The sequence below is a fragment of the Pinus tabuliformis genome, chromosome 5_2, assembly GCF_031772625.1.
Source record: "Pinus tabuliformis cultivar Carrire ecotype Pingquan chromosome 5_2, CPIR1, whole genome shotgun sequence".
NCBI lineage: Eukaryota > Viridiplantae > Streptophyta > Pinopsida > Pinales > Pinaceae > Pinus > Pinus tabuliformis.
The window spans coordinates 395,391,734-395,417,975 of record NC_142306.1 but is presented as its reverse complement, the minus strand read 5'-3'; positions in this window follow the sequence as shown (position 1 = coordinate 395,417,975).

The following is a 26,242-nucleotide window of genomic DNA, read 5'->3' as shown; positions in this document are numbered from 1 at the left end:
TGGGGGACCTTTCTCAGATGGTCCAGGCTGCTCCATTGATTGAGTTGGGACTGAATCAAGATTGAGTCTCCCAATTTTTTCAATCACATCACTCAAAGTATCATCCGTTGTTGGAGTTTCATGCGGGGGAGAGAGTGCTTCAGAAGAATATTCCACAGGTTGATCTAGTATAGGAATCCCCCCTTCAAGATGTGGAATCTGATTATCAAATTCTTGAAATGATTTTTCATTTGTGAATCTATCCAAGCGATTAAGTTGCCTTTCAACAACATTGTCAGTTTTGGATGATTCAAGAAAGATTACATCCTAGATACAACAAAATTTTTGTTGACTTCATCACAGAGACAGTATGCTTTGGAGGTATTTGAATACCCCAGGAAGATACACTTACAACTTCTTGCACCAAGTTTGTTTCTATGTACCTTTGGTATCAAGGCATAATAGGTGGAACCAAAGACCTTGAGATGCATTATCGAAGGAATGTGCCCATACCACATTTCATAAGGAGTCTTGTTTTTGATAGCATTAGATGGACATATATTCTTTATATATACAACACATAGAACTGCATCAGCCCAAAACATCATTTTTACATTTTTGAAGAACAACATGGAGCATACCATATTTAAGATTGTCCTATTCATTCTTTCAGCTACTCCATTCTGTTGGGGATTATAAGGCACAGTTGTTTGATGTTTGATCCCATGTTGGAAAAGATAGTTTTCAAATTCATTTGAAGTGTATTCTTTTCCATTATCAATGTGAATAGAGCCAATATGAGATTGTGTATCATTTTCAATCCATGTATGAAAGTTCTTGAATGTTTGAAAAGCATCAGATTTGTTCTTCAATAAATAAACCCAACACATTCTGGTGTGGTCATCAATAAATGTCATCATTTTTTTATTTCCATTTGCAGAAGAGACAAGCATTGGACCACATAAATCTGAATGAATGAGTTCAATTTTTCTATGTGCTCTGGAGTGTGAATCATGAAAGGATTGTTTGCTATGCTTTCCTAGAATGCAAGCATCACATTGCTTAAGCTTCCTAGGAATTGTAGGAAAACCCAACACCATTTTTCTTCAACAATTGGTGGTTGTCATAGTTCAAATGTCCAAATCTAGCATGCCATAATAAACTTGATGGAAGTGCACCTTCTTCATAATGAGAATTATATGAGAAATTTTGTGTACGAGTAGAGGTACCCTACAACTTGAGAAGCCTTTCTTCTTCTATCCCTTTCATGAAAAGTGAGTGGTTAGATGCTTTTCTCACCTCAAGCTTGCCATCAAACATATGAATGGAGTGACCTTGCTGGCGGGTGTGGACCAAGGATAGCAAGTTTCTCTTCATTTGTGGGAGATATAGAACATGATGCAGAAGAAATTCTGGAAGATCAAGCAATTTAAGCCTGATTGTGCCAAGCCCTGATGGCTTGAGTTTTGACTGGTCTACAAATTATACTGCTCCATCAACATTGTCAGTAAATTCTTCAAAAAAATCTCTTCTAAAAGTCATGTGGCAAGTTGCTCCTGAATCAAGCAACCAATCATTTTTCAAAGAAGCAAGTGAAGCATTAAATAAGTCTTCATTTACTCCAATATTACATTGTGCCACAACATAATGAGTGGATTCAGGTGCTTTACCTTTGTCTATGTCATTAGTTTTACCTTTGGGTTGGTTTCTTTACTGCTCAATTTTGTCCCAAGGTAACTTGCATGTGGAGGCATCATGTGATCCATTTCTTTTGCAGTGTATGCAGCACAAATCTGACTTTTCTCCTTGAGAGTGTCTACCCCCCCTGCCTCTGAAATATCTTCCTCTTCCTCTTCGACCACCTCTTCCTCTAGAAGAATCTTGGGCAAGATCGTTTTCTTTATGAGCAAGGCACACAACCTCTTTAGAAGATTTAGGGGCTGTCTTCTTCCCAAAAGCTTTCTCTCTTTCACAAGGGAATCAAAGGTAATATCTTTGAGATTTCCATTTGCTTGCAATGACTCAAGATAATTGGAGTAAGTAGGATAAAATGCCTTGAGAAAAGCGATCAGAGGAATATCCAATTCAACCTTAGTGACTTTGATATCATGCATTATAGATTTTACTTCAGATGCAAGAGCAAGAGGATCATTATTTTGTAATTCAAAGGTGAAGAGTTTAATCATGAGTTGAAAAACTTTAAGTGCAGAGTGTGAGTCATAGAGTTCCTTCAGCTTTTGTAAGGCTTCGAATGCATTTGAAAATGGTGAAATGTGTCAACTCACCTCTTCACTTACTGATGCTGCAATCAATGCATAGGCTTTGTTTTTCTTATTTTTCCAAATGGCGAGCTCGTTGTCTGAGGTAGGTTGGACTGGCACTTCATCTCCTTCTCCAACACACACTCCTTTCCATAGCTCATTAAAAATGAGAGTGTGTTGGATTTTCCGTCACCATTCAGGATAATTCTCCTTGCCAGTGAGAACTATTCCCACAATAGATATGATTGAATGCATATCGTTATACCAACAACATTATACCAATAGCGTTCAACCTGGTATTGCCTTCTTTCACCCATATACAAGAGTTTGACGTTTAAGAGGTGAACGGTGGAGATGAGCAGAGGAGATGAACGGAGGAGGGTCGTCGATGGTAAGTGATCAACGATTATCACAAGCAAAACAAGTTGGGTCGATAACAACAGCTAAAGGCAGATTTCAGGTTACAAGCGTGATTTTAGGCGGATAAAAAACAGTGAGTGTTATTGAGAGGGGAGCGCCTGATTCCACTAAGCGGTTGACACGTAGTGACTAGGGGAGAGAGAAAAACCACTCGTATCGGGTGGGTAACTCTCATGCAACTAATGCACCTGAAATCACTATAAACTATCGGATATGGAGGTGATGATCAATGTTGGAGATTAAAAGGCACTTTTCAAGCGGGTAAATGCCATGCAAGTGGTCCCCCCAAAATCAATGTCTGCCGTCGGATCTGGAGGTTGAGATCAACGCTAGAGAATGAGCCAAATAAAGTGAAACCTCGGGAACTGTGTCCAAGCCGGTTTAATGAAGGGTATGATTGCATCGCAAACATGAAGCAGTATTGATTGGGGCAAGAGATTTGTGATATGCGATTAAAAAGTGGACCCAACGATATTTATATATATTGGTTTATAATACTTGAGATCTGGCTCAAGGGAATACGAAAAAACGATATATGTGAATACGAAAAAGGATATATGGTTTTTCAATGCGAAAGGGTATATATACCATACTCAGAGCAGGAGGAAATCCAAGTCATTACAACACCTTTGGCTTCAACAGCTAGCTCCAATGCAATGCACTTCAACAAATGTATTAAACGATAAATGAGATTTCACAGGGATTTGAAAGAGATGTCAGCCAGCAAAAGATGCAAACCAAAGGCAAAACAGAATAGGAGTTACAAATTAAAAGGGAAGCCAAAAAATGGTGCCTTCTCTGATACCATGTCAGACTAGGAGGTAACTCCTCAAATCAAAACTCTATTATTCATTCAGGTTGTTCATTATTATATACAAGAGGGAGAGACTGTTCAGTTCATCTCCCGATGACTCTCTATCTTCTCTATTATTTATTTACATTAATTATAGTTGTACACCCAATCCCTTTGATTAGGTGTCAACAATAATTAAAAGTGAGTTCACCCTGTATGACCAAAGATGAAATCCACAAAAGTGCCTAGGCCCCAAGAAATTGTATGGAGTCTATGTTTTTGGTGAAATTCCTGGCATTTAGTGCATTGGGTATGCCACTGTTTATTTATTAAAAAATAAATTATCGATTGGTTGAGAGCGTGAAAAATGACTAGTGTGATGTAGTGTTTTCTTCTCAAAGATGTACGAAAAGAACCCACTTAAGATTGTGGATGACAAACAATCTCAATAATATAAATGGTTGTTAAACATTGTAGATCTGTAGGAACTGATAGAAACAAAACCTACAAAGTCCTGATCTATGCCACAATCATAGTTAAACAGAAAAAAGAAATAGTAATAACTCCAATCATCCAATGGAAACCATTTATACAAAGAATAGGTTTTATTATAACACCTGTGAAGGGAAAAAATAAATGTTACCAGTCCCCCTCTATGGGATTGGTTCTTGGTTATTGTCAAATATCTTCAGCTTGTGTAGAGTCTCTCTCCTCTATAATGTGTAAACCCAACAAAAATATGATGTGCGACAATGAAAATAATCAGAGTTACAACAATGAGTGCAAAAATGAAAATAATCGACAATGAATAATGAATGGAAAACCCTTCTATTTATAACAAAATATTGATTTTTCCTCGAATGATGAGCAATAATAAAATATTATTCACACCATTCTTGGAATAACCACTTGGAATATTTTATTATTTTTTATTAAGAGGGAAAAAGTATTTAAACTTTTATTTAGAAATAATAAATAAATAAATGATTTATTTAATTATTTTTGAGAAATTTAGTCAAATTTGACAAGGACTAATAATTAATTAGTGATTAATTAACTATTACTAGAGACAAATAAGATAATTAATAATTTATCTGTTGATTTTTCATAATTGGGTCAAATATGACAAGGAATAATAATTGAACAATGGTTTAATTAATTGTTCATAGAAGAAAATCAAATAAATAGTTATTTATTTAATTATTCGTCATGGGTTTAACAATAAATTAATTAACAAAGGTGGTTTATTAAGTAATTTCTCACAATGAAAGAAATTTTACTATGGTAAAATTGGCTTTACATGGTGTACTTCAATCCATCTAGTAAATTAGGCTAGATGATCAATTTTTTGGTGATAAAAGATTGCCCCCCAACATATGTGCATTAGAAGAAAAATGTATGATCGAAGTACGTTGTAAAGACACAATCACTAGACAACACAGTGGATTTAGAGAGAGAGAGAGAGACCAGTAGTGCTAAACTGAAATAGGATAGGGATAGAGGGTGTCAGACCAATGTAAGTCTCTGTTTATTTTATGGTACCTGACCTCAATGAGGCAAGGGAGGCATACCCATACCCGTTGAGATAACTTAGTACAAAAATAATGGTGCGTCCAGAAACATAAAACTGAGTAATGAAGTACATGCTGAATGGTACATGACATGCTAGCATAACAGAGCTAGAAGATAATACAATGTGTCCCATATACATAAGGCACCTAGAAAAATATGAGCCAGGACTGAATACAATAATGTCTGAGTACATGAGATATAATGGCCCTTCCCTCAAAAAATTGGTGGAAGGGAGGGTAGAACAACCAGAGAAGCCCTGTTGAACAAGGAGATGTGCAAGCTATTAACAATTTGATCGGTAGGAAATGAACCCCTAAAATTTGTGGAATTGCATTTGAGGTTGTAGCATAATAGGAATGCATTCGGGCATGTGGGGGGCTACCTGAAGGGCCACCCCCTGATGAGGACTGAAACATCTCACACACACCCGGGAATCACTAGTACAATCTGTTGCATCACTAGACCATGAAGTGTATGAATTAGGAGCATGAAACAACCAAGTCAAAGGGAAATAATGAGTCTGTTATGCTTCTATACCAACAGGTGTCATATATCATGATTGACTTGATGAGCTATGTAATATGTTCATACCTTTCCTTGTTGCAAAGGTTTTCCATATTTTCAAAAAATAAAAAAATTTAAAAAATGTAAAGAGGGTACACCCTAAAAGAAAAATCAAAGGGTGAAAAGAATGAGATGGTCAAAAAAGTGAAAGAAAATGAACCCCACCAAAAGAAAGACTAGGAAAGTGTGCAAGTCTAAATGCTACTACTTTTTACTCTTGTAGAATAAAAAATTGTGTGCAGTTTGTTAACTTATGCCACAATTGATGAATAAATAAACAGCTTAAGCTTGGCTAGTCCATATTTAAATTTTATGTTTTAGAAATACAGAATAAAATCTGACCAAACTGTTTAATCTTGGCATATAAGTAGATAGGTAGCGTGAATAAAAGGAGCTCAACAGTTTAATCTGAGCTCTTGAATGTAATAAGGCTAGACTTAGATAGATATCTGCATGTAAAAGAAAAGAAAAGTTTGATAAGGGTTTGCCAGTCTAAGTGCACCCAAATAAAGAATAAAATATGTTAGGTTAAAGTAGGTAGGGTAGGTAGATAATGTTGCAGAATTACATGTGATGAATGATGACTCTAAATGTGTTAATCTTTTACTTTCATCACAAGTAAAAGGCAGATATTACATTGAAAGCATCTCAAGCAAGGCAAAGTCAAATAATTAACTCCCCTTCTCATTTCCCCTAAATTCTCACTAATTTCTGCTAAATACTGAGGTATTTGCTAAATTAGAGGGGCTCAGAGCATTTCTCTGAATTTTGGAGGGACCGGACCCTCAGCCTAGTAGTTTATAAAGCCTAAAGTACTTAAAATCATTCATAGATCACTCATTCACCTTCATAATTCTTTTCCTAAGTAAAATCCTATTTCACTTAGGAAAATTATAAATATTTCTCATATAAACCCTTTTTTACTTTAAGCCTAAGTTTAACTACACATATCAAATGTTTTTATACTTGGCGCTTTTTCATTTCATTTATCATATTAACTTTTAACTTATATTGTATAATTCCCTTATAGATATTTACCCTTTCCCGTATTATATAAATATATTAAATCCTCGAAATGTTATATATTCCGCCCCTGGTTGAATATAACCATAATCAGTGTTTAAAATGGGATTAATGAGTTAATCCGTAATTCATTAAGAACCTTAATCCCCGCTGCACAAAACGAGATTAATTAACCCTCACAGTTAATTAATAACCTTACCAGCCAATCCCGCCGCTCCCAATATGATTAAATTAATTCTTAATTACATCAGGCCCGCCTTCGTTAAAACTCCGCATATCGCATCCTCCATCAACCGTCCGATTAGGTCCTCAAGTTCTGACAGCTAATATCAATATCGCGCGACCCTTTGTGACCACACATTAGTGCGCGATCACAAAGCAGTTTTCTCACAGCACCTCTGCCACGCGTCGAATGCTCTATGGAATCGCTGGCTTGAGGTCTATTACTGCCCTTCCCCAAAAGCGTAAGATATAAAACCGCTTACCACCTTCTCGCATACAACAAAAACGTCATATCATTTGCCGTTGACATTGCCCACCTAAAATCCAAAACCCCGCCAACTTTTGACTTTGTAAATAAAACAAATAAGTCACTTTCACTACTTCATACTGTAAACCTGTGTGCCCATGCAAAAGAACATCGAGGTCAACCAGTTCAAGCTTCTAGTCGCCAAGCTGCTCCAAAACCTTGCAGCTGGCACTGACTAGAACCCTCCAGCCACACCTAGCACCTGCATTTCATTGCTCATTCCTCAAAAGAGGTATTTATCAGAATCACGACTAAACCCTACAAATACTTCTTTTACACTGTTAATTGATGAAAAATCCCAAAATTCATAATTATTCAGTCAATATTTTCGTCGTCTAAGTCTCCTATAGCCTCTGTGTTGCCCATTTTACATAGAAAATCACAATTTCCATTTGAATCCACAAGAACCAGACATGGCAACCACTTTGGCTTTGAATGTTGCACCCCTAAATGCCCCTCACCGAGATTTATACTACCTACCTTTGGCTGATAAGGACTTCCAGATAAAAGATCTTACCACTGACAAAAATCACCTTAGAGTCTTTTGCTAAAGTAGAGATGACTACCTAAATGGCTCTGATATTCTAGGACTGTGGGAATCCAATCTTTCCATGTACTTTCTACCCACAGTCCATGTTTTCCCAGATATAATTCATCAATGCCATGCCAATTATGACCCTCATCACTGAGCAGTCATGTCTCCAAGCCAAACAATGCTTTTTCCAATAATTGTCGAGTCAATAAACGAAATGTTACAATTCCACTCCAGTGAAGCCCTCACTCCCCTCTCCATGGGAGATTTACTTGAGAAATCAACTAAATTGTCCCAAGACAAACTCAATCACCTCTGTCAAACTTTCATGCTATAGAAACATCAGCCTAATGGCCCACCTCCTTATCTGCACACTTTCTTCACAGATATGGGAAAACTCATAGTTGATATGATATCCTTAGTAATGGGTTTCAATACTAGTGAGTTCATTGATGAGTTAACCCTAGTATTGTTGTCAATTTTTACTCCTGGACAACCCCCTGCTGTCGAATATGACTATGCCTCTTATATTGCTGATAAGATTCATGACCAGTTCATGAGACTAGAAAGTGAAAGAGTTTTCAAGTATGCCACATTTATATATCATCTCATGCTCTATTATCAATCAAACAATTTCCCATTCCATGTCATGAAACTTGACACCAAAGGCAATCCAACAACCACCTTATTGACAGGGGTTTCCCCTCCCATGTTTAGTGGTGATATTAAAAAGATCCTTCAACTTTTCAAGCAGTACAAAGTGGGTGACTGGTATCTATACCAGAACTTTATAGAACTCAGGATATATGGGTGTGAACTTGACCCCTTCAAGTTACCAAAATATGTTCCAATGCGACTGTTTGCATTGGAATACTATAGGCAGATGTGTAATTCAGATTTGATCCATTTCACTAAAGCCAAAAAGAAAGCACAGCTTAGGATCAAACATCAAGTAGGTCCTTTCATCTGCAACACTAGACAAGCAGGGGATGCAGCAGAGAGAATTCTAGAAGATTACCTTAGATTACAAAAAAAAATTGGTTGGGCCCCATATGACCCTCATGGCTTTATTTTGATAGAAGAATGAAGAATAGGTTGTCTCCATCTATGCATCATAGAATCGCAGAAATTGAATAGTTTGCCAACATGGATGAATGGAGAGAAGGGACTTTAGTAGCTACTGATAGTGAATAGGTCAACATAGAAAATGTAATGAGAGATCTTGAAAAGACTCTTGACTTAGATTCTTTTGGACAGGTACGCTATGATAATTCTCAGAAATTAGCCTCAGGAATAAGTGCCTCAACAGCTGGGACTTCTGAAAGGCATTTACAGCAGACCAATACACCAACCACAGGGACCTCCAAGGGTAAAGGAACAGAGAAAAGCACACAAGCTACATAATAGTCTATAATGTCAAAATAGCCTAAAACTCCCAAAGAGCAGGCCCACATACAAATTCCTCCAACTTAAGTCAATGTACGAGAACCACCAATATTGCAGACTCCTATGAATGAGAAGAGGACTAAAAAGAGAGATAGGGAAGTAGCTACCCCTACCAGTGGACCCTCTGAATAGCCCGGTGCTAAGAGGCACAGGCTGAATCCTCTTTCAGAAGAAGAATTTTATGAAGAGAATACTGATAGCCAAAGAAGAGAAGGTTTTGATAGTCATCAAACTTTCTCGGTAGGAGGGACACCTTCCAGCTCACAAAGACATGAATTGGAGAGACAACAGAGTCCAGAAGTATCATCCTTTAGGCCTCCAGGAAAAGAAAATCCAGACATCAAGAAAAAGTTCAAAGAAATAAAAGCCAGAAATGAGCCATTAAGGATCCAAGTTTATAATCAGTATTTAAAAATGGCTCCAACTAATCAGAATAGGTTGATGTCGGCCTATGACATCAAATAAGGTACAATGATAATGAGTTTTTTCAAGCCCAAGGAACAACAGCCTCAATCAACTGCAGATTACTTCAAAACTAATTTTGAGGTCATGGCAAAGGACATCCATCCCCTAGACTAGATTGAATTACACAAACAGATAGGGGAGATCGTATACTCTACACTGACAAGCAAGGCCATGACGGCCCAAAGGCTGGAAAATTCTTTGAACAATACAACTACCCAACTACAGCTGGAGAAATCCTCTTCATAGGCCAAAGACAACATGATTAAATCATTAGAAGAATTGATCATTGGGTTGGGTCACCATCCTAAAGATGTGAAGGCTACAGAAGCATTATTTAAAAAGAAAGATGAAGACATAGCTTCCTTAAGAAAGCAGCTAAAGTTGCCACCATCACGACACCCACAGACAACTGAGGTCATACAACAAAGGTCTGAAGAAGAGCTGATGGATTTAGTCCTAAATCTTAATGAGCAGCTAAAGGAGACTGAACAAGAATTAGAGAAATCATTGAAGGACAAGCAGGGAGAGTCGACCTCTCAGCCTCCCAATGTGATTCCAGTAGTTTCCACTGCAGTCCCTTCAACTCTTGGAACAGCTCTGGCACCAAATTTTCCAGTGGTCACAACAGAAGTAGTAGCAGGAACAACAACAACAAATACAGCACAAGCAGGGATTTCAGGTTTTAGCCTAGATGAATTAATAAAATCAATGGAGGAATTGAAGCTCCAAGTTACAGAGCCACAAAAGGTAAAAGAACAATTTGTTACCTTAGAACAAAGGTATGATCTTTCAAATATCAATTTTGCAGAGAAAGTGAGGGAAAACAAAGGATTAGAACAAAAGGTGAAATCATTAGAAAAAGACCTCACATTTGATAGACCCTTGGCAGAGATTAGGAAGATCCTTTGGACCAACATCACTCAGTCTATAAATGATGTTTGGCCATCTATCCAAATAATTTTTGAGCAGATGGAGTTGATAAAACTAGCCCTTGAAGAAGTCAAGAGAACAAAGGAAGAATTAAGAAGGATGCCTAAGAAGGCTACCAGACTAATAAATTTTTTGAATACTAAGAACAAATACCAGCCTGAAGAACTAGGCATTAGAGACAGAACAGGGACTATTTTGGAAATTAAGAAAGTTTTGACTAAAAATTCCTTGATGCAGAATTTGGAAAGGAGATGGCTAAACATGCAGGAAGAAATTGATGACTTTATGAAGAAATTTGGTGTATTACAGAGTAAAGGACTTCCCAGTCCTTTAGTTATCAATGAAAATCTAATGACATAGTTAGAATATGTTGACAAGCTGGCTAAATATGTAGACAACCAGGCCAGCTCATCTTCCAGTACAGCTAAAGCAATACCTACAGGTAGAGTTATTTTTTATAATCTTGAGAACCTATTCTATGTGGAGCACAAGATAAAACACCTGTTGCAAGTTCAGCCTGATTTTTTTAGATATATCGAGGCTGATGAAATCCTTAGAAAACTTCAAAGGACCAGAATACCATAGGAAAATTGGTGGGCAGAAATGATAGAAATTTTTTGATTTACCTTTGGTAAAAAGGTAAATTTCCATTTTTTACCATAGTCAATGACGGTAACTGAAGATAAACAAGGATTAAACAGGTCAAAGAGTATCAGAGCAGGTAAAGAGTATCAGTAAGAAGATCAAAAGCAAGGCAGCCATCACAGAATTACAAATAAGACAGCAGCATGCCCAATCATAGTGCTTGCCTCCAGCACATTTGCAGGAATAGGAACAGCAAGCCATCTTTTTGCCTTTTCTTCTATCTACGAGACCATCTATCTCTATTTTTCATGTAACTTATTGATAGTCATCCTATAATATATCTCACTTTGCTATGAGATATTTTTTGTAAGTTTTTGTATAAATACTCCCTCATCCAGACTATTGAGCGTGGATTCTTAGACATTGCTGTAAAACTGATTACTTTGGAATAAAGTGTTGTTGGACAAATCTTGCATGGCTGGCTGGATGAAGAGTTAATGCAAAGGACTTTTCATAGGATTCATGTGTCAAACATCTGACAAATAAGTATCTATATCTCATGTGTTATTGTTTTCTTGTTTATTATATCAATTGTGTTTCATATCTGAATATTAAAAGTGCTTAAGTGCAATCTGTCTTCAATCGTTTTTATTCTAAATGTTTTCTTATAAACTAGCATAAGTAGTGAATTCTTAATTGCTCCTATTTCTTAGTTTACTCACTTTGATCATTTAGTAAAGAATTCTTAATTGTTATTTATTGGTAATCATCCGAGTTCCCTCTCTTAAAATATGTTGAAGAATTCTTAATCACCCTTCATCCCTTTTAAGTCCATTCCATCTTTTCAAGTCTCTATTTGCTCCCTGTTTAGCTATATTGCCCTGTGAAGCCATCCTTTGTTGAAAAACCAAATCCAGTTGAGCCATCTTCTTTAACTCCATTAGCCCAATGGCCTAAACTATTCAGTCCTACCCCTCTGCTACTGAATTTCACCACCCAAACACAATCAAAACCCCCAAGCTTTCATAACTAGCCTAATATCTTCCAAAACAAAGTTAAATCTTAAAGAGAGAGCCCTCTCTGGATACAGATTGGCTAGATTTTGTACCTAAAAGTTGGTTTGTGGTTACCTCAGACCCCTTTCCCCTTCTTACAACTTCTGGGAAAATCTAAGTGATAACATAGTGGTGACTCCACTGGGGAACGAATAGTTTGTTTGTTACTATTGTTTACTTTATAAACTACAGATGGAGCCTGAAGTTAGCCAGGTAGCCTTTGAACTGCTCTTGCTTTGCAATTGCATATTAGATGAATGTTGCTTCAGTCTATCTCCGGTCTAGTTTATGGACTGAACATCTGGTTTCCAAACATTCGACCAGTTCCTCTTGTCAAATAAGTCTTTAAGAAAGTTCAAATCCCATATCTAAAACCTCTTAAAGAAACCATAGAAGTTGTTTTGTTAATACCAATTAAGAAAAACCAAAAATACACCTAAAAATCTGGCTTCAGAAAGGACTCGTTACACCAGAGCTAATCCTGATCCCAATCCACCACAAGTGTTTGAAAATCCTAATCTGATCCCCAGAATTCTTAGGAGACAGGAAAGCCAAGAAAGTTCTGCCAGTTCCAGGCCCACCTTCAGATCAACATCCCGTCCTGTTAGGTGGGTTTATCTTGAAGACGAACCCTTTGATGAACATTTTGAAATCTCTTTGTTTAGAACATCTTCTGATTCAGAATTAATTGATCTACTCTGAGATCCATTGTTCATTGAAGAATTACAGCTTGAAATCATTATTTCACATCTTGACAGACATTTGTAGAACTCCATACAAACTGATCTTACCTATGAAGGAATACCCAATCTTTCTGTAATCACCACTGCCTTTGCAATTTCATCACCATTTCCTCAAACATTTCAACCTCAAACCACCTCTTCTACCCCTCCATCTATCACTCAGATAGCTATCATTATCCCAACCCCAGTTCTTGTTTCATCACTACCTACTGCAATGGTAAGAAGATATACTCCCTTGGTATTACCAGCCAATTTAGGGGCTATGCCCCAAGACTACCAAAGTAAAATTATTCCATTTGATGGTTCTGGTACCTACACTGCCCAACAACATACCAAAATAATGACTGATTACTTTGAAATATATGAAATAGATGTTGATGATCTAAGAATGAGAATATTTGTTCAGAGTCTAACTGGAGAAGTTAGAACCTGGTTTAGAGCCCTACCTACAAACATTATAAACAGCCTAGAAAATATTTATAGATAGTTCTTAAACAGATGGGAAAAGAAAAAATATCCTCTCCAAACCTTATCAGAATATGAAAACCTGAAGAGAGGAACACAACAAACTATACAAGACTACTGCACTAGGTTCAACAATGTCTATAATGCTATTCCTCAAAACCTTAGACCTCCTCCTGATTTAGAGTTAATCAAATTCCTTGATGGATTTGATTCTGACATGGCCTACCAGCTTAGAGAAAGAGCTCCCCGCACGTTAGAAGATATGAAAAGTATAGCTGTCAGTGTTGAAGCTAACCTGATATCTAAACGAGCCAAATCTAGAAGTGAAAGGAGAATACCATTGAAAGAAGAACCCTCAGCTTTTGAATAGAAATTAGATGCTATAATTAAAGGGATGGATAGGCTAGGGGATAGAGTAGAAACCATAGAAAGGAAAGCCCCTTGGGATGGTCAGCCAACCAATACTGGGAGAAATCCAAATTTCAGAAAAAATCAAAACCAGAACACTGGAAAGACTGGTCCTGACCAAAACATTAGGCCCCCATTCCAGGAAAATTATGTTGAAGCCTCAAATTCTGATGAACCAGTAGAAGATACTCAAATAAATTTAACGGGACTCAATAATGAACAACAAGTTTTCTTGACCCAGGAGGATCAAGAGGCTCATATTCTCAAACAATTCCAAATTCAGTCAGGTGAATCATTTGACTTCAGGGAGGGATATGACACAGCCATTTATGAAGTCCACAAGCAATATAACTTGAGTAGAAGAATTGATGTTCCTGAAACCAAAAAACAAAAAGCTGCGAAACAACCCATTAAAGGTAATAAAAACACTACATCTGTACAAATTCTTTCTAGATCAGATCCTAATCCTGCTAATCCAATAATTGAAGATGTGTCCGATAATCAACCTAATAACAGACAACTCTCCACACCTCCTCCTCCCAAAGGAAATGTGGAAGAACCTTCGAAAGTTGATTTGGAAGCAACTTCAACTCATAACCCCACTCCTGAGAAGGAGAAAAATACAAAAAATATAGAAGACAAAGAAAATTCCACTGTTCGAAATATAAGAGTTCAGAACAAAAAATCTTTTAATCTAGAGAATGTAGTAGGTAAACTAAAGATTGTTGTTCCATTATTCGAATTAGCTAAAAATGATGTCTACCAAAGTTAAATCAATAGATCACTCAACATCACTGGAAATGAAGACTCAGTCAATGTTTTGACGACCAACTAGAATTGATCTTTGGCTTTGAATGGAAAACCCTTAGATGGAGGAATTCTTCCTTTCTATGTAAGTTTAAACATACATGACAAAATAATTCATAATGTCGTGTTCGATTCCGGGGAATCTCACAACCTAATGCCCAAATCTGTGATGGAAAAACTAGACCTAGATATCACCAGGCCATACAAAGACCTCTTTTCTTTTGATTCTAGTCATGTCAAATGTTTAGGCTTGATAAAAGACTTATGTGTTTCATTGGTTCAATACCCTGCAAAGACAATCTTAATGGATATAGTTGTAGCAAATATTCCACCAAAATATGGCATGTTATTGTCCAAATCCTGGGGTGCAAAGCTTCAAGGATCTCTTCAATTGGACATGTCCTATGCTACTATCTTAGTTTTCAGCCAACCTAAGAAGCTATATAGAGAAACTTTAATGAAATATGTAGTAAGTAGTCAGGAAAAACCCCAAAATTTCCCCATCTACTCAATACTCTCTGATATGGATTCATTCATTCTTTACAATGCTGAAATTGATCCTTCCAATGAATTATAAGTTTTAGTAGCAGAACCAAAAGAAATTAAAAAAGAAAAATCTAGTGTTCAGATCCAGGAAATTTCTGAAAACAATGAAATATCAGACACCAAAGGGAAACCAAAAGAAAGTAAAAAACGAGATCTCACAGTTAAACAAATTCCTAATACTCCTGATACCAATTACGAGCATGAAATTCTTTGGCATTTAGAATTTGATGGTTCAGTAAATAAACTAGGAGCAGGAGTTTGGGTGTACAATCTTGAAAACGACCATGCTGAATGCCATACCTACAAGTTAAATTTTAAGTGCACCAATAATATGGCAGAATATGAAACTCTCTTGCTAGGTCTTAAACTTGTTAAAAGATTAGGAGCAATTAGAGTATCTGTCATAGGAGATTCTGATTTAATCATTCAACAGATCAAAGGGAAATATCTAACTAATGATCCTAGATTAAGATACTACAGAGGAATAGTTATAGAGATTCTTAATACTTTTCTGGAAACTCAGCTTGCTAAAATCCCTAGAAAACACAACTTGCAAGCCCACAACTTCAAACCTAATCATCAGTTTATAGTTGAGATTCGACATAGACCAGCCATACCAGATAATGTAAAGAACTGGAAAGTGTTTGATAGTGATGAGCAGATAAATAACTTCTTGGCTTTAGATGAAGAGTTTTATAACAGTCACATAGATGTAGATACAGTTATTGAATTTGATCAAACAAATGAGGTAGAAACAGGTGTTTCAGAAGAAAGTACAATTCAAATGCTTCATCCCACAAAGTTCACTAAAAAATAAGTACAAGACCTTAAACAAATGGGTATTGATGAGATTGTTGAAGGAGAATTAGAAGTCATTGATTTGAAAGATAATCATCTACCTAAAGGATTAACTCCTCTAGAATACCTTTTCCATTCTAATGACATTCCAAAGAATCCAAAGATGGAACCACTAAAAGCAAACATTGAAGAATATAATTTAGGGACTGAAGAAAATCCAAAAATGATAAAACTATCCAAATATTTGCCTCCTGACAAAAAGTTAAGATATGTTGAACTAATGAGAAAATTTCAGGATGATTTTGCCTGGAGTTATGAGGACTTGAAATCATATGACACCTCCATAATTCAGCATACAATAAATTTGAAAGAAAAACAGAAACCATTCAAACAAAAACTTAGAAGAATCAACCCTGTGCCATTACCATTGATTGAAAAAGAAATTAAATATATGTATGAAGCAGGGATAATTGCCCCTATTAGATTTTCAGAGTGGGTGTCTAATTTAGTACCTACTAGGAAGAAAACTGGGGAAATTAGATTATGTGTTGATTAAAGAAATGTGAATAAGGTTTCTCTGAAGGATAATTACCCTTTACCTAAGATGGATCATATATTGAAAGGGTAGTAGGCTCTCAGGGTTTCACTCTTAGATGGGCTCTCAGGATATAACCAGATTCTAGTTCATCCTGATGACCAAGAAAAAACTGCTTTTACAACACCATGGGGCACTTTTATGTACATCAAAATGCCATTTGGACTTAAAAATGCAGGAGAAACCTTCCAAAGAGCAATGGACGTAGCATTTGCAAAAGAAATTCATGATTTTCTTGTTATATATCTGGATGACTTGACTGTTTTTTCTAAATCAGATTAGCAGCATTTGGACCATCTCAGACAAGTATTCCTAAAATGTAGAAAATATGGTATCTCTTTAAATCCAAAAAAGTCCTTGTTTGCTCTAGAGGAAGATAAACTCTTGGGCCATATCATCTCTAAAGATGGCATTCGAATTGACCCTGCTAGAATAGAAGCTATTTTGCAAATACCTCATCCAAGAAATATCAAAGAACTTCAAGCTTTGTTAAGAAAGATAATTTTTTTGAGGAGATTCATATCTAACTTCGCTAAACTCATTAGATTGCTTAATGATATGTTAAAAAAGGATTCAAGTATCAAATGGACAGTAGAAGCCAAACAAGCATTTGAAGAAATCAAAATGGCTTTAACTACAACACCGGTCCTAACCAGTCATAAATTTGATAGAGACTTCATAATATTTTCATTCGCATTAGAACACACAATAGTAGCTGTTTTATTACAAAAAGATGATCAAGGATGTGAGAAACCCATATTCTTTTTTAGTAAATCACTCAGAGATGCATCATTAAAATACAAAATCATGGAGAAACAAGCTTTTTCACTTGTAAAATACATTAAAGGCTTCAGAGTCTATATATTATACTCTCATGTGATAGCCTATGTACCAAATGTTGTTGTCAAAGACATCTTAACTCAGGATGGGATTGAGGGCAAAAGAGTTAAATGGATTGCTACCATATTAGAATATGCTATTGAAATGAAACCTACAAAGCTAATAAAAGGACAGGGATTGGAAAAACTCATCACAGGAATCAATTGTCAAGCCCTAGACATAAATGAACTGGATAACGAATAGGAGATGGCGACTCCACAAATCAGCTAGGTCTTCTTAGATTCACCTTCGTATGATGATGTAATTTATGTGTTACTAAACCTACAGGCTCCTCCAGGGTTATCTAGAACAAAGAAAAGGATTTTAAAGATGAAAGCTTCAAAGTTTGTATTTTAGATAATGCTCTCTTTTGGAAAAATCATGAAGGAATTTTATTAAATTGTTTATTAAAATAAGAATCTGACAAGGCTCTCCAAGAATTTCATGCAGGAGACTATGGTGGACACCTTTATTGGAAATCAACTACAGACAAGATCCTAAGGGCTGGATTCTATTGGCCAACCTTGTTCGTTTATGTAAAGAAATTTGTCACTGCTTGCCACAAATGTCAAATTTTTGAAGGCAAGAGAAAATTGTTACCTTTACCCCTTAAACCAATTTCCACTAAAAAACCCTTTCAACAATGGGGCCTTGACTTCATTGGAGAAATCCATCCTCCCTCCTCTGGCCAACACAAATGGATTCTCACTACCACAGACTATTTCACCAAATGGATAGAGGCCATCCCCTCCAGACAAGCCAATGACACAATGATCATAAGATTCTTAGAAGCCAACATATTGTCTAGATTTGGTCGTCCTGATAAAATCATAACTGATAATGCTACTGCCTTCAAATCAAAGAAAATGATTAGCTTTTGTAACAAGTACCACATTACCTTAGGCCATTCCATAGCTTATTACCCTCAAGGGAATGGATTGGTTGAGTCTTCCAACAAAAGCCTCATTAATATCATTAAAAAATTATTAGAGGAGAACAAGAAAAATTGGCACAAGGAACTGACAAATGCACTATGGGCAGATAGACTTACAACCAAAAAATCCATTGGTACTAGTCCTTATGAGCTAGTTTATGGCATGGAGGATGTATTTCCTTCATCATTAGGAGTTCTTGTAATGAAATTACTTCAAGAAGCTCAAGTGGAACCTAATGATATTCAAAGAAGGATAAACCAGACTATCGATTTGCAGCATACCAGAGAAGAGGTGTATCAAAGATCCCAAGTGTTGCATGAGAAGCTCAAGAAGATATTTGATAAAAGAACCAAGGCAGATGATTTCTACCTTGGAGAGAAAGTGTTAAGATGGGATTCCAGAAGAGAGGATAAGGGGAAACATGGGAAGTTTGACTTCCTATGGAAGGGACCTTATATTATCTATGCCTTACAAGGAAATAATACATATTATCTGAAAGACTTGGATGGCACTAAAACATAAGAAGGACTAGTTAATGGTTGGATGTTGAAACATTACTTTGATCCTACTTATTGATCTGAATTGGATCCATAGAAGACTGTCAAAGAACCATGACTGTATTAGGTTGGGACAAATCTCTAAAGAATCCAAAACAGCGATCAAAAACACCCCTGAACCAGTGGCAATGGTAGCCAGTGTGGAACGATGAGGACCTCGGTCAAAGCGCGCTGACCGAGGCCCATGAAGACTATGCAGGAGGTCAAAGTAGCCCCTGGGAGGCCCAGATTGGGAATTGGAGGTGATTTTTGATGCGAGATTCGCTGGGTGAATAGGGCCAAAATGGAGGAAGCCCGAGCACTCAGTCGCATTTGGAACCAGAGAACCGCAGGTGGAAAAGGTAAAAGCGATAAAGTACAAAGGTGGGACCGGCGCTCTGGAAACCGGTGGTATCGATCGGGGTGCCCTTGAATGGTAAGAGGTTTTGGATGAGAGCGAATTGATTCCATACATCAATCAACGTGTGGCAAGCAGAGGTGAGAGAAAACCACTGTTGGTCGTGCGCTATCTATCAAGCAAGTCAACCATGTGAAACGTGCATATGGCATCGGATCTAGAGGAATCACATCAGATGGCTAAGATGACGCTCGATGGAGGAAGTGGAACTGATAGGGAATTAAGCTACATTTTAGAAGGGATTTGGAATCCCTCCGACCGCCACGGTGGAGAAAGAACACATCCACGACGTAACTGAAGCAATGAACTGATGAAATAGGCTGCCGCCATTTAGAGGAGGACAAGTGGGCACTCCCTGAGCATTCATGATGACGCCGAACTGGGAACTCCAAGCGCAGCTGCAGAAGGTGAATCCACAGAGGCGGAAGGGGAATTGAACTGTCATGGGGAACAAAAGGCTTCAAAGCCATGAACAGAGATAAGATACACAGTTAATCAGTCATCGAGAGGGACAGAGAACCCCAGAGAGACAGAGAAGGAGACCAGAATCCAAAGAGGAGGATGGAACACAGAGAAAGAAGGCAGTAAAGAAAAGCAGAAGAGGACAGAGGGCTAAGCTGACCAGAGGTAGCATCAAGCACCAAAGGCTTGAGAGATTCGAGCCATCCCAGAGAGGATTTGTCCTAACTGAGCACCACATTGGGCTCTCCCCTGTAGACCAAAAGGTCATAGAGTTGGTAGGAAGAAGAAGTCTGTGTACTCAAGTGGCTTGGGGAATCTAAGAACCACCCTGCCAAGGAAACCTACTTCAGGAGAACTCCCATTGAGTCCCTGCATTGTAATTCTCTGCTTAAAGGCACAATAAAACAAGGCCTTCACTGGAAGCTGGACTGGAGATGTAGCCCAGGAGAATAGGGTGAACTCCTTATTAAATTTCTTATGTCTTTGTGTTTGCTTACTGTATTTCTCTACTGTCTTTCCATTTAAATGTTTGTGTATTGGAAATCTGATCAATCCGTTTGCTTAAAAAACACAGAACACACACCAGCACATGAGTTTGTAATACCTTTGTTTAATAAATCTTAAACTAGTGTCACTCATAGGGTGAATATTAGATCAAGTGGTATCAGAGCTCTAGTCTGTAAGGTTAGACAAGCTTATGTTGGTTTAGTTGTGAATGCTCACAAGATCAAATCTCAAATTAGGAGAAGGAGAGTTGGTGGAAACTAATCCTGAAATTGGGAGAGTCTATCCTCAGAAGACAATGTCAGAAGAAGGTTTTGTAGGGCCAGACCCTCAATTCATAGAAAGTTTCCTAGCTATAAAGTCTATGGTAGAAGAAATTTATAGAGACTTTAGAAAGCATAAGGTTAAAGATTCATTAGGTTCTAAGCAAGATAAATAAGAAGATGAGTCTCACTGCCATGACCACTCCAATGGAAAGGGGAAAGAGGAAAGCTTTCTCACACCTCCTAATAGCCATGTGCATAATATGAAAGTATCTTTGATTAAGCTAGATGTTAAATTTGATTTGACTATATATGATGGAAAGCTAAATGCTGAAACTTTGGACAATTGGATTAGACAAATTGATGTGTATTTCAGGGTACAAAACATAAACTCAGACAAGAGTAAGATTCAGCTGGAAAGCCTACACCTAGGAGGCACTGCCTTGGTTTGGTGGGAAGGCAGAACCCAAGCTGATATGAAAAGACATGGTAAGACCATCTATATCTGGAGTGACATTGTTTATGCAATCAAAAAGTAGTTTTCTCCATTGGCTTACATGCAACAAGCCATGATGAGTTGGCAAACTCTTCGACAGTTGAAAGGGAAAAGTGTGCAAGGGTATACTCAAGAATTCAGAAAGAGAGCATTGATGTTGGGTATCTCATTAGACTCACCAGAGACTCTTTTGAAGTTCATTGGTGGTCTACATAGCTACGTGAGTCATAACATCCTCATGTTTAATCCCACTAGTATAGATGAGGTATCTGTACAAGCTACTCATCTAGAAGCTAGAGGCAAGAATGGAAATCCAGAAGTCGGGGGACCATCCCAACCCACTGTCAGCAAGAGCAAGGAGAAAAGAAAGCAGAAGTGGAAAGAAAGGAAGGCTAACACTGCACAGAAAGCCAAAGCTTCATGCACTCACTGTAAAAAGGAGGGGCATGATGATGAGCATTGTTGGATTCTGCATCCAGAGATGAGACCTAAGAAGTCCGAGGGAAAGAAGAAGAAGACTGCTGCAGATATTCAGAAAGATTTTGGGTCAGACTCAGGAGATGAAACAACTATAGTAGCCATAGGTATAAAAGGTAAGAATTCTGAAGCATCTACTCGTAATTCTACTCAATCTGTTATTGATGAAGAAAATGAGAGAAAAAGGCATGAGCTTTTCCATATTCGCGTTATTTCCAAAAATCAAAAGATTGATACTTTGTTTGATAGTGGCTCACAAGTAAATTTGATTTCTGAAGCAATTGTAAAGAAATTGGGGTTAGCAACTACACCTCACAAGAAACCATACCCATTAGGATGGTTGAATGATAAAGCACAACTACAAGTGACTAGACAGTGCAAACTCAAGTTTTCTTTTGGGTCAGCATTTGTAGATGAGATTGAGTTAGACATAATTCCTTTGGATATATGTGGAGTTGTTTTAGGAAGCCCTTACTTGTATGATAGAAAGGTTATTTTCTATAGAGTTGAGAACAAGTATCTACTTGTTAAAGATGGAATCGAATACTTTGTAAGAGCTCATAAGCTTAAGAATAATTATACTCTCTTAAACTTAGCACAAATGAAAAGAATGATAAATTCATGTAAACAATTCTTACTGATGGTTGTAAAGGAAAAGAAACCTGATAAAACCAATGTATTTGAGGGCTGCATTGTTGAACAACAAGCTGATATAGAAAAGGTTTCTTCAGAGTATGATGTCTTACTTCAAGAACCTAAAGGTCTGCCACCCAAAAAGGGAATAGTACATGATATTATTTTGCAGCAAGATGTTCTATTGCCTAACATTGGGATGTACCGGTTGTCTGCTTTAGAAAATGTTGAAATCAAGAAGCAAGTGCAGGAGTTGCTCGAGAAAGGGTTAATCAGGCCTAGCACGTCACCAATCATTTTGGTGAGAAAGAAAGATGGATTGTGGAGAATGTGCATTGATTACCGAGCATTGAATAATATAACCATCAAAAATCATTACCCCCTTCCTCGCATAGACGATCTTCTAGATCAATTAAAGGAAGCTATTTATTTCACCAAGCTGGATTTGCATAGTGGATACCATCAGGTCAGAGTTGCAGAGCAAGATGCATGGAAGATTGCTTTCAAAACAAAGCAGGTATTGTATGAATGGCTGGTTATGCCTTTTGGCTTGACCAATGCTCCTACTACTTTCATGAGATTAATGAATGATGTACTCAGAGCTTTTCTTGATGATTTTGTTATTGTGTATCTAAATGACATTCTGATTTTTAGTAAAACATGGGAAGAACATTTAAAGCATGTTAAGCAGACATTAGATGTTTTGAAAAGAGAAAAAATTTATGTTAAACTCTCAAAATGTGAATTTGGCAAAACATCTCTAAACTACTTGGGTCATATACTAGGGGGAGGTGAATTAAAAATAGATCCCTCTAAAGTGGCAGTCATTGTGAACTGGCCTAAACCCAGGCCTGCTACAGAAGTGAGAAGCTTCTTAGGAGCAACACAATATTGGAGGAAGTTCATTTCTAACTTCCCCTCGATTGCAACTCCCTTACATGCTTTAACAGGATTGAATAAGGTGTTTCAGTGGGGAGGAAAACATCAGAAAGCCTTCGACACCTTGAAAGAGAGAATTAGTACAGTGCCTATACTAGCACTGCCAGATTTACAAAGACCATTTGAGATCCAAACTGATGTGAGTGACTATGCCATGGGAACAGTGTTGACACAGCACGGTAAGCCCATATGTTATTATTCTGAGGCTTTTAATCCTACAGTAGTTAACTATCCTACATATGATAAAGAATTGTATGCATTAGTTCAGAGTGTGAAAAAGTGGAAACATTATTTAATGGGCAAGGAAATAGTAGTACATACTGATCATCAACCACTTCAATATCTACACTCCCAAACAAAGTTGCAGCAATCAAGACATTATAGATAGATGGGTTTTCTACAACAGTTTCATCTAGTCATCAGATATAAAAGGGGCATACATAACAAGGTTGTAGACATGTTATCTAGACCCATTATAAATGCATCTACCATACTTAAGCATAATTCTGTACTACATGAAATCTATATAGAACAATATGCTCAGGATATGTACTTTAAAGATGTATATGCAACTTTAAGTCAAGGTAAAAGGGTAGAAGAATTGGACTATCATGTGAAGGACCAACTCTTATATCATTGTGGGAAACTCTGCATTCCACAAAATGAGAGAGTAAAGATAATTAGGGAAGAACACACTTCTATGATATCAGGTCACTTTGGGCTATGATATCAGGTCACTTTGGGGTAAATAAAATAGTTGCACAGCTGTAAATATTGTGTTATTGGTTGAAAATGAATGGGACAGTTTCTAGATATGTAAGAGGGTGTGACATGTGTGCTAAAAGTAAGCCTAGCAACAGAAAACTAGGCTTGTACACTCCATTGCCAGTTCCTTTTCACCCTTGGGAAAGTGTTTCCATGGATTTTGTTGGAGGGCTGCCTAAGTCTAGGAAAAGTCATGATTATTTATATGTTGTTGTGGATAGGTTCAGCAAAATTTGTATTTTGATACCTTGTAATAAACAGATTACAGCTGAACAAACAGTGAAATTGTTCTTTGAACATGTATGGGTTCATTTTGGATTACCCACTTCCATTGTATCTGATCGAGACACCCGATCTGTGGGGAAGTTTTGGTCAAGTCTGTGGGAATTGATGGACACCGAACTAAAGAAAAGCACAACCTTTCATCCACAAACAGATGGCTAGACAGAAGTAGTAAACAGGACAATGATCCAGTTACTGAGAGGTTATTGCAGCAAACATCCTAAGCTTTGGGATGAACACTTGTGTTATGTGCAGCGTGCTTACAACAGAGCCAAGCACTCTTCTACATAAAGATCCCCTTTTGAGACCTGTTTTGGTTTCACAGCAAGGTCTCCTTTGGATTTTGTCTTTGGTAAAGATACCATGGTTGATGGACACAGTGATGTGGATAAGGCAACTAGGTTCATTGAACAGATCCAGGAGATCCACCAGACAGTACAAGAACAGCTGGAAGAGAGCCAGGCGAAGTACAAGGCTAGGCATGACAAGCATCGAATGGAGCATAGTTTTCAAGTTGGAGACCAAGTCTAGTTGTATATCAGCAAGGACAGGATGCAAGGTGAAGGTAAAAAGCTAAATCCTATCAGGTATGGACCCTTTAGGATACTTCAGAAGATTGGTGAAAATGATTTTCACCTTGATCTACCAGCTTACATGCACATCTACTCAGTCGTAAATGCAAATTGCTTGAGATTGTTTGAACCTTCAATGATTGAGGACCCTGAAGAGTAGAGTCAATTGCCTTCTATTGATGACCTGCTACCTGAATATCTTAATGAATTGCAAAAAACATAGTGCTAGACAGGAAGGTGAGGACAATGTGCAGAGGAGATGTGGAATACCTCAGGATTGGGCTCAAAGGTTCAAAGCTGAGTAGTGAAAAGTGGATTGAGATTGGACAAGTGAGAAAGCAGTACCCTCACTTAGTTGATGCTTGAAAACCAACTTTTGGTGGTCCAAAAGCTTTTTCAGTGGGAAGGCCGTGATCCAAATTGGATCCATAGAAGACTGTCAAAGAACCATGATTGTATCAGGTCAGGACAAATCTCTAAAGAATCCAAAACAATGATCAAAAACACCCCTGAACCAGTGACAATGGCAGCCAACGTGGAACGACGAGGACCTCGATCAAAGCGCGCTGACCGAGCCCCATGGAGACTATGGAGGAGGCCAAAGTAGCCCCTGGGAGCCCCAGATCGAGAAATGGAGGTGATTTTTGATAATCGTGCATCGTTGGGCGAACAGGGCCAAAATGGAGGAAGCCTGAACACACGGTCATGTTGGGAATCGGAGAACCGCAGGTAGAAAAAGTAAAAGTGCTAAAGTACAAAGGTGGGACCCGCGCTCTGGAAACTAGCGGTATTTATCGGGGTGCCCTTGAACGGTAAGAGGTTTTGGATGAGAGCGGAGTGATTCCATACATCGATCGACACGTGGCAAGCAGAGGTGAGAGAAAACCGCCGTTGATCACGTGCTATCGGTCGAGCAAGTCAACCGCGTGAAACATGTGTATGGCGTCAGATCTTGAGGGCTTAGATTGAATGGCTGAGATCGTGCCCGATGGAGGAAGCGGAACCAATAGGGAATTAAGCCGTGTTTTAGAAGGGATTTGGAATCTATCTGACCGCCATGGTGGAGAAAGAATGCATCCATGACGTAACTGAAGCAACGAACTGACGAAGCAAGCTGGAACTGTTTAGAGGAGGACAAGTGGCCACTCCCTGAGCATTCATGATGACACCGAACCGGGAACTCCAAGCGCAGCTGTAGAAGGTGAATCGACAGAGGCGAAAAGGGAACTGAACCGGCATGGGGAACAAAAGGCTTCAAAGCCATGAACAAAGATAGGATACACAGTTAATCAGTCATCGAGAGGGACAGAGAACCCCAGAGAGATAGAGAAAGAGACCAGAATCCCAAGAGGAGGATGGAACATAGAGAAAGAAGGCAGTAAAGAAAAGCAGAAGATGACAGAGGGCCGAGCTGACCAGAGGTAGCATCAAGCACCAAAGGCTTGAGAGATCCAAGCCATCCCAGAGAGGATCTGTCCGGACTGAGCACCACATTGGGCTCTCCCCTGTAGACCAGAATGTCATAGAGCTGGTAGGAAGAAGAAGTTTGTGTACTCAAGTGGCTT